Genomic DNA, 14,020 nt, shown 5'->3' on the forward strand with positions numbered 1-14,020 from the left:
AATTAATTTAAGCTATAAGAACAGTTAGCAAGAAGCCTGCCACGGCCATACAGTTTGTAAGCAATATAAGTATCTGTGTTTACTTGGTCGGGTCTGAGCGGCTGTGGGACTGGAGGGTGACAGAGATTTGTCTTGACTGTGGGCCAGGCAGGAAAACTCTAGCTACACAACACTTTGTTTCCATTCTCCCTAATGTTACCTCTCCAGCTGGAGATCCTACAGCCTGGGAATCCTAGTAACACGTAAATACTGTTACAAATTCTAGTCCCTCCCTTCAACTAACCCATCCGCAATCTGAGCTGGTTAATTTTCCTCAAACAACAGGCTACTGCCATCCCAGTCTTTGAGGGTTCTTTCTTGACAATGGATTCATGCCGAAGAAGAAATTCAGCTTCATAACGATCAGCCATCAGTTGGTGCCTTTCCTTCAACCAGATACTCACACCTATCAAATACCCCTAATTTCTCACAAGTATCAATTCATTGGTTGATATTTATCTTTTGCTTACTTCCGTGTCTGCTCATACTATTTTTACATGTAAAATTATTTGTAGATTCTATTCCTATACTTAGATGCTGTGCTATAATCCCACAAGGTCAGGTCCAAGTTAATCTTAATGCATCATACAACTATGTCCAAAGCTGGCAGTACTTCTTTGTAACTCCAAAAGTTCCCATTTGTTATCATGTTTTCTGCTATTCTTCATAGCTATCCTTTTTTTTTTTTTTTTTTTTTTGGTTTTTTCGAGACAAGGTTTCTCTGTGTGGCTTCGGTGCCTGTCCTAGAACTCGCTTTGTAGACCAGGCTGGCCTTAAACTCACAGAGATCCTCCTGCCTCTGCCTCCCGAGTGCTGGGATTAAAGGCGTACACCACCACCACCTGGCTCATAGCTATCCTTGTACTTAAGGAATGCATCATTTTCTTCTAGAGAGCATTATATAACCACAAACAATATTCAAGACCTGTGGGAGTTTTAATTATTGTTGTGTGTATCTCTGTTTGTCCCTCTGTATCTCACATTACTTACTGCCCATATTGCATGAGATATTTTTGACTGAGATTTTTATCTACAAAATAGTATGAAGGTGTGAAAAAATCATACACTTATTATAAAAACTAGCTGGATCTTCACAAATATTAAGGTTGAATATTGTTCACTCCATTTTACAGATTAGGTTCTGTGAAGTTAAACTGTTCTAGGTGCTAGCTTTAAAAAGAAAAACGAGGTGCCAGGCAGTGGTGCTGCATGCTTTTAATCCCAGAGCTCGGGGGACAGAGCTACGTGGATCTCTGTGAGTTCAATGCCCGCCTGGTCTACAGAGCGAGATCCAGGACAGGCACCAAAACTGCATAGAGAAACTCTGTCTCAAAAAATAAAAAAAAAGAAAGAAAAAGAGGCAGATTTAAGATTTTAAGACAATTGTGAAGTGCATACTATTTTAGCTCAATGGCAAATCCTTTTCAGAAGGAGCACATCATCTTCTTTCCCAGCCACGCTGCAGCCTGGTATTTGTTCCAGCTAACAGGTCATGTTCAATGTCCTCTGCTGAGACATAAAGATCTACTTGGTTCTCCCAATGAGTTTAATGAAGTCACCAATGTCAAGCAGATCCACAAAAGCTTATTAAAGATGGGAGGTCATCAAAAAGTCCATGGCTGCCCATTCTGTGGTTCACCACAAGGAAAACACAGGTCATTTGGAAGGGCAGGCACACGGGCTGTTGTGGAATGCTCTCCTTGAAGTATAGCATGCTCCTTGCTGCCTTGAAACCACAGCTGCTGTTATTACTCACACGGGCAGCACCAGATTAGACCTATTAACACTCCCTTGTGGAGGGGAGGATGGTGCTCATAAGGCTCATGGGGCAGTCCACAAGAGACACAGGAGGAAATTCACAAGATGTCTCTGCTACTCCCTTAAGATATATAAGCAATAATAATTGATGAAAGGAGAAACTTTTCAATAGTGTATACCTGCCAGAAGATTGTCCATGCTCCTGTGGATAAATAAAGTCATTTGTTCTCCAAGGTAGATGGGAGTGAAATTGTTTCTCTGATCTGTTGGTAATACTGTATCTGGGGTGAATAGACTTTTATTCATTTCTCCCCAAGAAAAACTAACTCAACGTGGACATAGGTGAGCGAAATGTTGGGACAAGGGAAAAGGTAACATGGATGAGGTAGATGCTGGTGCACAAGTGCACACATATAAATGAAGAAGGAATTTAAATTTTCAAAAAGCAAGAGAGCTCTCCCCTCCTGTCTGTACACAGTGGCCTCAATGATTATATCATCCAATCACGGAAGCAAAACAAACCTTTATCGGTTCTTCTGCCTTCTCCTGTGAAGCCTGTACTTTGGAATAATACTCACCATATTTCACGATTTCTATCTTTCTCTGTCTTTCAAGCCTGACCATAGGGAGAACATTTATCATGTCACTGCGTTAAAAGTCAGACAGGCCCTGTAACTTTCAGTCTCTTGTCAATAACACAAATTCCTTATATCTAAAGGATCATGTTAGCCTTTCATTCAGAAATTGTAATATGTAATCATATTAATTAACATTTCAGGTGTCAGTCACAAGCAAGTCTCCTCACTGTTGTCCGCTAAGCCTACAGCACACATGCCGCCTGCCTTCACTTGAAATCTCTCCTTTCTTTCTCTCTCCCACACTCAATAGACACTAAATGTGTGACGTCATGACAAAAGGACAAAAGAGACAGGACAGGTCTTACTTAACCACACTGTCATGCAAAGGCCCTATGTCCTTCCATCTTTAATAACAACAGAATTGTCTGCTTCCGGTACTTTTGGAGATTCTGTGGAAACTTTCATTCTGGGAACCTCCAGCTACCCTTGCCTTGACTGAGGCAGTACGTTACCCATGGTTGACCCATGCTATTCCTTCTGCTGCCTCTGACCTCCATGGTGTAGCCTGTAGCCACTTATTCCAGGGTGCTCAAATAAGGTGCAGCATCCTTGTTTCCAGAGCCTCTCATTTAAATGACTCCAGACTAAGATTTCTGCTGCATTTTTCCCCACGGCTTTAGCTAATGAACCTTTGTTCCCTAGGCAGAGTCACATGTAGAAACATTCCCGGTGTGGTTGTTTCCCTTAGACACTCTCTGACTCCAAGCAGAGCATCTGAAGCTCTCCGGGCTTCTGAATCTGTAAACCTTTGTTGTCGGACTGAAGCAAAGATTCCTCTCCAAGACACTCCTGCATTATCCATAAAGAAGGCTGCCCTCCAGGGTCAGAGATCTCTAAAATCTTTCCACAAATTCTGCTCTCTCCCAACTTTCTTCATCCTCAATAAAAGTTTCAAGGTTGTCTTTTGGGTCTTTAGATGAGGAATCAGCCTCATAATCCATTATTGCATGGAGCCCCAAGCATCTTCATTTCTCATCCAAAACTGAGAGGGAGTCCTGTTTGCTAGGAGAATACAATTGCCTCTGGCTGGGAGCGTCTGTGTCATGCATGTAGACCGAGTTGATCAAAATGTGTAACTTCTCTAAAACACCAGTTTTCTATGTGACAACCCATTCTGCATGCTTTCAGTTCCCAATCACTTTCTCTCATGGTGACAGAATTTCCTCACTGCTGTCATCACTGAAATCATGTATAAAGTCTTTCAAGTACTTAATTATGTTTTGTTTTACATCTATCTCAGGCATTCCCCCTTCCTTTCTTATTCTCTCCATCCTTCCTTTTTACCTAAATGACACCGTTTCACAAAATTCCTCATCTCTGCCCAAGCAGAAGCAGCATAAATGAGGCACCATTTTCTCTCCGCATCTGACTTCAGATCCGTTCCTAGTCTCACTGTGGAGTAATCTTCACTCATCCAGTTGTCTTTCACAAACAGAGCAAAGCAGAATCTGCTTCTAAGTTAAACAAAAAACAGAAATCAGAATGTCAAATTATAATTGGCATATCCCAGACATAATCAATATTGCCTTTTGCAAGTTCCTCCCACAGCTAAAGCAAACCCTGGTTAACGCTGGCCAAATCTTGACTAATTTGGCTTCAAGTTATTACCATACTTAATATCTCTGAATCAACAGTGATGACTAAGATGAAGTGAACTACAGAAAATGATCAGTCTTCAATGCAAAAAGTTTCCACTTTGTGCCAACGATTGCTGGTGCACCTGTTTTATGTTCAGAGTGGGAAAAGTATCAAAAAAGATGTGGCCAATTTTGAAAGAGACGGAATGTTTTCAGTATCTCAAAATAGCTCAAATATATAGCATTGCTTCTACTACTTATTCAAACTACAAGGCTGATTAAGCATATGTATAATGGGGCATAGAAATAGAAATTACCTGCTCGCATCTCACCTCACCCCCTCCCCCAAGGATTCAGATTGTTGCATGAGAATTGATGTTGCGTCCAGTAAAGATGAAGAAAGGCAGCCATTCGGCTACTATTTGTGGGGTGTACAAAAAGAAGTGACTCTGTAAGACTTTCAGTACTGCTGATAGCACACTAGCAAGAGGCTCTAGAAGTCCTTAGTCCAGTCCCTGCTTTCCAGATGGAGACCTATTCTGTTAGCTCAAATAGCCACCCTGTATGATAGAGCTGCTCTGATCCAAACCCTGAGAAACAGAGAGGAAATCCACTTCATATTTATTAGCAACGGACTATTCTAAGTCATGTTTGAGATCCATGAGAGGCTCACCAGTGAGTGATGAAAAGCTTGTTGTCCAGGTCACTAAAGTGAGTGACCAGACATTGCCTGGAGAGTCTGCACTGTGAGACTGGAAGCATGGAGATTCCTGTAGATTCATAGGATTCATGTTCTGGAGGAGTCTAGCTTCCCATCCTCCTCAGACTCAGAACAAACAGAGGCTTCAAGGCTTGGTTTAAGGAGGCAACTTTCCTCTGCGCCAATCAGGGAAACCGGTTGGTCAAGAGAGGGTAGGGGCAATGGAAACCGTTTAAGGGATGGACGGTGGCAGGGGGTCTTGGGAGCATCTATATTATTACAATAAATCCTTAGGAGATTTAGGACAAATAGCTGAAATCTCAAACTAAGCTTGAGATCTCAAGTGTGTACTCAAGACACATAGGGCAGAATGTGACTAGAGCCTCAGTGTAAGGCTACATCCTCAAAGACAATTCCACATCAACTTTCAGGGCAGTGAACGAGATCCTGAGGGTAAATGTAAGACACTGTCCCTCAATCAAATTTTTCATTTTGTTTAATCTCCAAGCAAAAGATTTTCTCTAACTGATATGCCATTTAAAATAATATGCCAATGTTTTCTAGAACTATTATGTCTCATTTTTTTAATTATTAGATCAGTGTTTGGGGCAACTTATTTTCAATTTCCAGTTATCTCAAAGGTCTTTAATGCAAAGTATTTTCCAAATATTTAGAACTAGATGACAGAGTGTAATTTTGAACAAGACACAGAATTATCCTAATAAAATTCATGACAGTGAAACTATCCCTCGAGCAGTTACAGATGTGTACTAGGGAGCTTCCCACAGATGAAGTTCAGCCTACTGTGCAGTCAGGAAAACTCTCCTCGAAAGCCAGCACATACGCTGATTTAATAAATAAATAGAAGTTACTGAGTCGAAAGTTTGAAGGTGGAGAGGGTGTGAAGATGCAGGAAGGTCTGACTGGCTCTCCAACAAATTTCCCAAACAGGGGACAAACCAAGGGGAGTAGCGAGCCGCTGCTGACGTAAGCCCTCGTTCACCTTCTGAGGATCTGTTGCACCTCGGCTGCGGTGAGGTGCTGGCGTGCTGATGGTATTACATGACCAACCTGCACATGACGCGTCTCAGAGCCTGCTTATTTTTCTGTTTCCATGAAGTAAACTTATAACTACTTATGACTGAGTTGGACAAACATTGGGGAACGTGGCGGGAGGTCACTGCAGTTGCGCTGCCTTCAGAACAACCATACCTCAGACAGCAGCATCCCACAGAGTGACGGGGACCGGGTCTAACACACCTGGGCTGGGTAGCATTTATCAAATTCACAAGGAAACCCTCAAACAGGGACACACATCTTTCCTCACGTCTTCCTCTACCGTTTTGGCAGAACCTCAACATATGGAATTTTTCCTTCTCCTTTAACGTGCAGTATGTTATCTGGGAAGTTCACTTGGTTAGAATAGAGGTAATATTTTCACTATATTTTGGGAGAAGAAAACTTCGGTTCTGAGATCATTAACTTACACACTAATTAAACAATGTCCACAAAAGCCCATGGAATTCCTAGGAGCACTTTTACATGTTGGCATTTTTAAAGAATACAACTGATCATTTCTCTGTTTGGGGATAATTTTCTTTGTATCAGTGTATATGTGACATATGATGTATTAAGTTATGTATATTAAAGTTTGTGATATTGATAGGCAGGGTTAACATATGCCGTCCACACGGCATGCGTCAGACCCACAGAGTAAATCTCTCACATTTCATCTTCTTCCTCCAACTTAAGGGCAGAATCACGTACATGGGGCACTTTGAGTCACTGGGAAAGTCCAACCTTCTCCATCAGGGTTCAGTCAATTCTTCTACAGAACATCTAAACTGTCCTTTTAGCCAGGTGTGATTGGCATGTGCCTATCATCCCAGAGTTCAGGAGGTAGACGTAAGAGGATTATGAGTTTTAATGCAGACTGGGCTGCAGAATGAAATGTTATTTTAAAGAAAGGGGACAAAGCAAAGATAATAGCCATGAAAATATAATGTCGTCTTTGAACAACACAGCCCTTCATCAGCAACAGGCCTGGACTCTGATCACATGTGTTTCTGTGTGAACCTCTCTCTTTTCCTCATCTGTACTCACTACTGTACCTACTCATAATTGCATATGATGTTAAGAGGTCTAATCCATCTTGAAATTTCTCATACTACCCTTTTTATACTGCCCTGAATATACCGTGACTCTCTTTCGACCCATTCTCCTGCTCGATAGCTCACTAATGGAAACAATTATTGCCAACGTACAATGAGACGATCAGGCGTAGAAATTCAAGCATAGAAATTGTGTAATAGCAAAGCACTGGACAATAATTTCACTATGGCAAAGAGTGACCCTTTAAGTGTCCTGGTCGGGGGAAAGTAACTAGAAAAAGGTATCTCCTTCCTAGGGACTGATATAATTGCACATCCCAGTACACTTTCTAGTCCAGAGCTTCCCGTGTAAACAAACTATGTATGGCAGCACTCAACACAGCATCCCATTGCATAATTCTAAGCAACAAAGCACATTTAATATTCTGCATCCACAGGAGCACTATTATATGACTCCAGGGTACACCATACATACGAAAATTTATAATGGTCCCCCTGGAGTCATGGCATGTAGAGGTATCTCTCCTCAAAATATTCTACCCAACTGTCAAATAACCTTGTGCAGAGTTAGTATAGTGGCATTTACTGACAAATAAGACTTTTTTCAAATCCATACCAACTCCCCATTGTTTGGTAGGCATCTGTCTATCAATTCTATCTCCAAATTCTGTCCCGAATCCCTGTCTTCTCTGTGTTCACTTTCTATTCTAGGCACCACACACTGTCCACCAGTCTGGTGTTGCTGTGGTTCCATTACATTCTCCATACCAGCACTTCTTCCACAGATAACAATGACATTATTCAAGCAAAAATCCTAATTAGTTCATACATTCTTCCTAAAAACCATCTGTGGTTTCTTACTGTCTTTTATTGTCTTGAAATGAAACTGATTCTCAAGGCCTGTAAAACCTCTATACAGGCTTTTCTTTTCCTCTATGGTCAAAATCTCTATCTTCTATCTATCTATCTATCTATCTATCTATCTATCTGTCTGTCTGTCTGTCTGTCATCTGTCATCTATCTATCTATCTATCTATCTATCTATCATCTATCTATCTACCTATCTATGTATCTATCTCTACCTCTATCTATCTCTCATCTATCACACACACACACACACACACACACACACACACACACACACACGCACACGCACACGCACACGCACACGCACACGCACACGCACACGCGCACACACACACACACACACACACACAAAGGGAAACATACCTACTTTCAGGTTCTTTAGATTGTCAAACTCTTTCCCGTGTCAAGACAGTTGAATGTGCTGATGCTTTAGGTGTTTAGTTTCATTCTTTATTGACTTTCCCCACCCAAATTTTAATACTGCTGATACAGGAGCTATGCCTGTTCTACTAACAAATGGAACCTATGCAATTGCGTGACACCTGTTCTATAAGGTGGCTGAAAAGGCACGTAAATAAGTTCCGAGGGCACAATGCTAGAGATAGTTCTGTAGAGGGTTTTAATATATAGTAAACAGATCAATGGCTGTAAAACATTTGTAGAAAGGAAAATATTCAGAAGCAATTCCAGAAATAAAAATCTCTACATGTGAGCAGGCTGTGTCCAAGCAAGTCAACGCCCCTACTTGCAATAAATTTTTGAGCATGTAACTATAGTGATGTTGGTGGCAGAGGCTTTGAAGGTAACAGTGACATTGGCAATAGTGATAAAGAGGAATCCTTATTTATTTGCTACTTACCATCCATCATATAATTTAAACACATTATTGTGAGTTCAAACTTTATCACAGCTGAACCCTGCTTCTCTAGCATAGAAACTGTGTAGAACATAACATCCTCCTCTTTGAATTCATAGCCAGCTTTGACAATATATTTGAATTCATTAACCTCTTAACTCTGGTACAAGTCCATATTCACAAGTATGACAATGATTAAGTTAATGAGTTAATCATTCCTTCCTAGTTACAGCCTTTCTTAATTAGTTGATTTAAATTGGGGAGTGGGAGGAGGAAGGGGAAGAATCTTCTGTAGAGACAATATTAATAGTGCCAGATAAGGTTTCTGAAGACTTGGATTTTTCTTTTTGTTGCATAAATATAGATATGTTTTCAATGTTAGTTATAATTTTTAATCCATCAAGTACCACTAAACTGATTATGGTATTTTAACAGAATAAATAAGGTGGCAAACACTACGTGTCATTTCTACTGACACCGTACCCTTAAATGGGCCCCACGGGGACAATGGAGAGGAAAACGACCTGGTCCACACAAACTGTAAGCTGGAGCTTCCTTAGTCATGGACCCAGAAGATGAGGGTAATAAGCCACACTTTCAGGATCACTTGAAACCCTTCATAAGCTTTTATTTCACATGCAGTACTTTGTTCCTAGATTTGTTTTAAACTGTCAAAATTTGCTCAACTTTCCCCACATGAATTGGATGAGGTCCCAACAGAGAATTACTAATTGATGCAGACATTGTTCAGATAATGTTCATAACATTTTCTTTTCTCGCCTATGACTTCATATTTAAGCTGCCTAAAGAGCTGGCAATTTTGTTTATCTTTTAAAAAACTGAACTGCTTCATTAATCTTTTGTGATTTTGTTCTGGTTGTTTCTTTGCTTGTTTGTTTGTGGAGATCAAAACCAAGCAAGGATACTGTAAAAAGAGACTATAAAACTCCTGGTGAACACAGGCCAAAAGTATTACCAAACTAAATTCAGTGGCACATTATAAAGATCATTCCCATGACTGAGTAAAATCCTTGCCAAGTAGGGAAGGATGCTTCAATATATGCAAATAAATAGAAACAGCCCTTCATATCAACATGACAAATGTCAGATGCTCATTTCAGGAGAGGCAGGAAAAATGACAAAATTAAACCTCTCATCATAATGACAAATTAAGTTTACATGCACCATCTTTCTCCCTAAGACCTAGAACAAGACAGGAGTGCCCTCTTTGATCATGTTTAGCAACACACACTAGAAGTTTTAGGCAGAGAAATTTAGCAAGAGTAAAAATAAAGGCATAAAAATTAGAAAAGGAATAAATTAAATAGTCTTTTTTTGCAGATGCATCTTATACTTTAAGAAACTGGAAAGAGTCCATCAAACAACTGTTTAAACTAGTTAATAAACAATTTCTGTAAAACTAGAAAGTACAAATCAACTCAAATCAGAAGGGTTTCTGTTAATAGTAAAGTTGGAAAAAAAAAGTCAAGTAAGAAATTCTTTTTTTATATTAATTAAATTTATTCATTTATTTTATATCTCTACCACAGTTTCCCCTCCCTCCTCTCCTCCTACTTCCTCCCCCCACCCCCACCCCAACCCACTCCTCCTCTGTTTCTGTTCGGAAAGAGGCGGGCCTCTCATAGGTATCAACAAAGCCTGGCATATCAAATTGAGGTAGGACTAAGCTCTTCCCCTTGTATGAAGGTTGGGCAAGACAACCCAGTATGAGGAATAGGTTCCTGGAAGTCAGCCAAAGCATTAGTTAGGGACAGGCCCTGCGCCCATCACTAGAAGTCCCACAAGTAGATCAAGCTACACAACTGTCACACACATGTAGAGGGCCTAGGTCCATCCCATGCAGGCTCCCTAGCTTGTCGGTCCAGAGTCTGTGAGCTCCTATGGGGGTGGGGGAGTGGCATTTGGAGATCAGGTATAAACCTGGTGCAAGGGGAAGTCCCAGAAATCTACAAGGAGACCCAGCTAAGACTCCTGGCAATAGTGGAAAAGTAGCCTGTACCAGCCTTCTCCTGTAATCGGATTGGTAACTACTCCAGTTGTCCTCAGAGAGCTTCGTCCAGTGACTAATGGAAACCTGGAAACCGATGCAGAGATCCACAGCCGAGCACTGGGCCAAGCTCAGGGAGTCCTGTTGAAGAGAAAGAGGAAGGATTGTACCAGCCAGGGGGTTCAATCAAAAGAGAACTTTTGTGGGTCATCAAAAGAGAACCCACAGAAACAGCTAACAAGTAAGAAATTCTATTTGTAATAGCTACAAAAGTTAAATACTTACAAATAAATACAACCAAGGAGGGCAAACTCTAAAACATTCATTAAAGAAATTGAAGATGCAGATGAATAGGAATAGATCCATTGTTTGTGGATTTGTTAATGTTTAAATGTGTATATTGCTGAAATTGCCCTGTAGTTTCAATGAAATGTTAGCCAAACTCACTATATTCTATACTGAAGTAAATAAGAAAAAATAAAAGCTGGAAGCATCTGACTCTCTGCTTCAAAACACACTACAAAGCTTGAGGAGTCAGCACTGCACTGTGCTTCATAAAAACAGACATGCAGAAAAAAATCTAGACATTGACAGTCAACTGGATTTTAATTTAAAAAAAAAGATAAAAATGCTCAATAAGGAAGAACAGTCTATTTAATAATGTTGAGAATGCTAGACAGCTCAACACAGAGCTACATACTGAAAGGAGACCTGGGTGTGGTGGTTTAAGTCTGTAGTACAAAACTAGAGAGGCTGAAAGAGATGATCTAGGAGTTCTGAGCAGCCCGGGTACGGGCTGACATCCTGACTGAAAAGCAAGGAATCTACGGGAAGAGGACCCATGAGCTTCACCACAGGCAGGAAAAACACAAGCAAATGAAAGTCTTCAATGTAAAGGCCAAAGCTATACAAAATAGTAGAGAGAGATATAAGCTTAAAGCTCCATGATGTTTGTCTGAGAAATAACTTTTTGAACATGACCGTTAATGTACAGGCAACAAAACCAAAAGACATAGAAAGTATAACTACATCCAACTACAAAGCTTTCGTAAAGCAGATTAAACAATCAGCAGAGTGAAGTAACAAGCGACAGGACGGGAGAAGGGCTTTGTGAACCAGTCATCTGGTAAGAGGTTAATGCTCAAAGTATGTGGTGAACTCTATCCAGTAGCAAGAACAGAAGGTACAAGATGCAAATGGGCAGAATATTCCAGGCTAAGCATTTCTCAAGACAGAAACAGCAAGTGATTTTTTTTCAGTTCAAAATCTCTAAATCATTGAAAAGACACAAATCAAATCCACAATGAGCAATTACCACATTTCATTTAGAATTTTTAGCGTGGAAAAGAGAAAAATAGATCGAAGTTGGGGGTGTGGCTAACTAGAGTGCTTGCCTAGCATGTGAGAGGTTGTATTCCATTCCCAGCACTGAAGAAGAAATAAAACAAGAAAAAAGACAGAAATGGTAAATACTAGTGAAAATGTGACCTACTACAGATACTATGGAAACCATATGGAGAGTCTTCAGAAACCTTAACAACTATCATATGATCTAGCAAGAACCCTGAGAATGTAGCCAAAAGAAATGCAGGGAAAGAGTATTGCACTCTCTTGATCCATGCAGCAATGTTTACAAAAGCCAGAATGTAGAACCTCAAGTCCAACGTGAAAAACATACATAAGCCAGGCGGTGGTGGCACACATCTTTAATCCCAGCACTCAGGAGGAAGAACCAGGCAGATCTGAGTTCGAGGTCAGCCTGGTCCACAGAGCAAGATCCAGGACAGGCACCAAAACTACACAGAGAAACCTTGTCTCAAAAAAAAAAGAAAAAGAAAAAAAGAAAAAGAAAAATGTACATAAGGAAACACTATTTCACCATAAACCCAAGAAATTCTGTAATTTTTGCAATATGGATGACTATAGAAGACATGAAATGCAATAACACAGGCACAAAAAGAAAAATGCAGGATCATTTTGTTCACGGGAGGGTCTGAAAGCCTTGACCTGACAGAAGCAGAGTGCGAACACGGGTGGGTGGACAGTGGGGAGGGTGGTTGAAAAAGATTTAGGTCAAAGATTACGTCCGTAACCCAGAGTAGAGGAATGAATCTAGAAATCTGGTGTGTGACATGGCAGCTATACATGAGTGAGGGTGTGTTCACTGGCAACGCATTGCCGATGGTGAGCACTGTCCCCACAGACTTGATCATTATGTGAAGCATTTGTTAACTAGAGTCAACAATTTCAGAATGTATACAAATATATAATGCTTATATCGTAAGTGTATAAAACTGTATCTGTTAACTCAGCATGTTAAAACTTTTAATTACAAACTACAAATTTTCTCATGTGACCTAAAAGTACTAGATCATAATCCCAATCTTCTCACTTTCACTATTTTTTATTGTAAGCACTCTTAGAAGTGCAAAGACGTTAAAATTGTTGCCTTTCTTTTTACACAATATACACAACTCTAATGATGTACACTCATTCTATACCTTGGGGGTTAAGAGACTTTTCGATTTTCCATTCTCATGTCTATGTCAGAAAAGCAAGTTATTCAATATCAGCGAACTAGCTAAGAACTTGGAATATAATAGCAAACTTTACTGACTCTCAAAAGAAGTTCCAGCAGACTTGCTTCGTGCTTCCTCTGCCTTGGGCTCCCTCACACATCTCTCCAGGATCAGATAGGTAAGAAGGTAGGTAGTATGTAGGTAGGTAGATAGGTAGGTAGGTAGGTAGGCAGGCAGACAGACAGGTTATAGATAGACAGATGGATGGATGGATGAACAGATGGATGGATGGATGGATGAACAGATAGATAATAGGTAGGTAGGTAGGTGGGTGGATGGATGGATGATAGGTAGATAGATAGACAGACAGACAGATAGATACAAGTATATCCTTCCCTTCTCTATTTCTTCAAGTCCTAAAGTAAAAATCATTTTCATTCCCACTATTTGGATGGAAACTTCGTACTTGTACACAGTGTGTTCTGCTCCACCCCACCCCATTTCCTTTCTCCCAGTCTATGCCCTATCTCTCCATGACCACCTTCCCTCCCAACCTCACTTGCTTCTTATTTAAAACCCACCAAGTCTGCTGAGTGCTTCCTATATGTTAATGGGTATAAGATCATCTGCTGGCGTGTAGAAACCTCTCTGGGGCTGCATCTCTGAAGAAAACTGACTCCCCCTTCCCCAGAAGCCCCATCAATTACCAAGAACTTTTCAACTAAGGGTGGGGCCTCATGAGCACCTCCAACATCCATGCTGGGATTTTGGCTGGTTTGATCTTGTACAAGTTTTGTACACGCAATCACAGCCACTGCAAGTTTGTGTATGTGATGGTGCTGTCGTGTCCAGCAAATACTGTTTTACTGCAGACATCTACTGTTCTGGCTTTCACAACCGTTTTCTTCAATGATTCTTGGGTCTTGGTGTGAGGGTATTACAATAGA

This window comes from Peromyscus californicus, unplaced genomic scaffold (assembly GCF_007827085.1).
Source record: "Peromyscus californicus insignis strain IS unplaced genomic scaffold, ASM782708v3 Scaffold_18__1_contigs__length_77618521, whole genome shotgun sequence".
Lineage (NCBI taxonomy): Eukaryota > Metazoa > Chordata > Mammalia > Rodentia > Cricetidae > Peromyscus > Peromyscus californicus.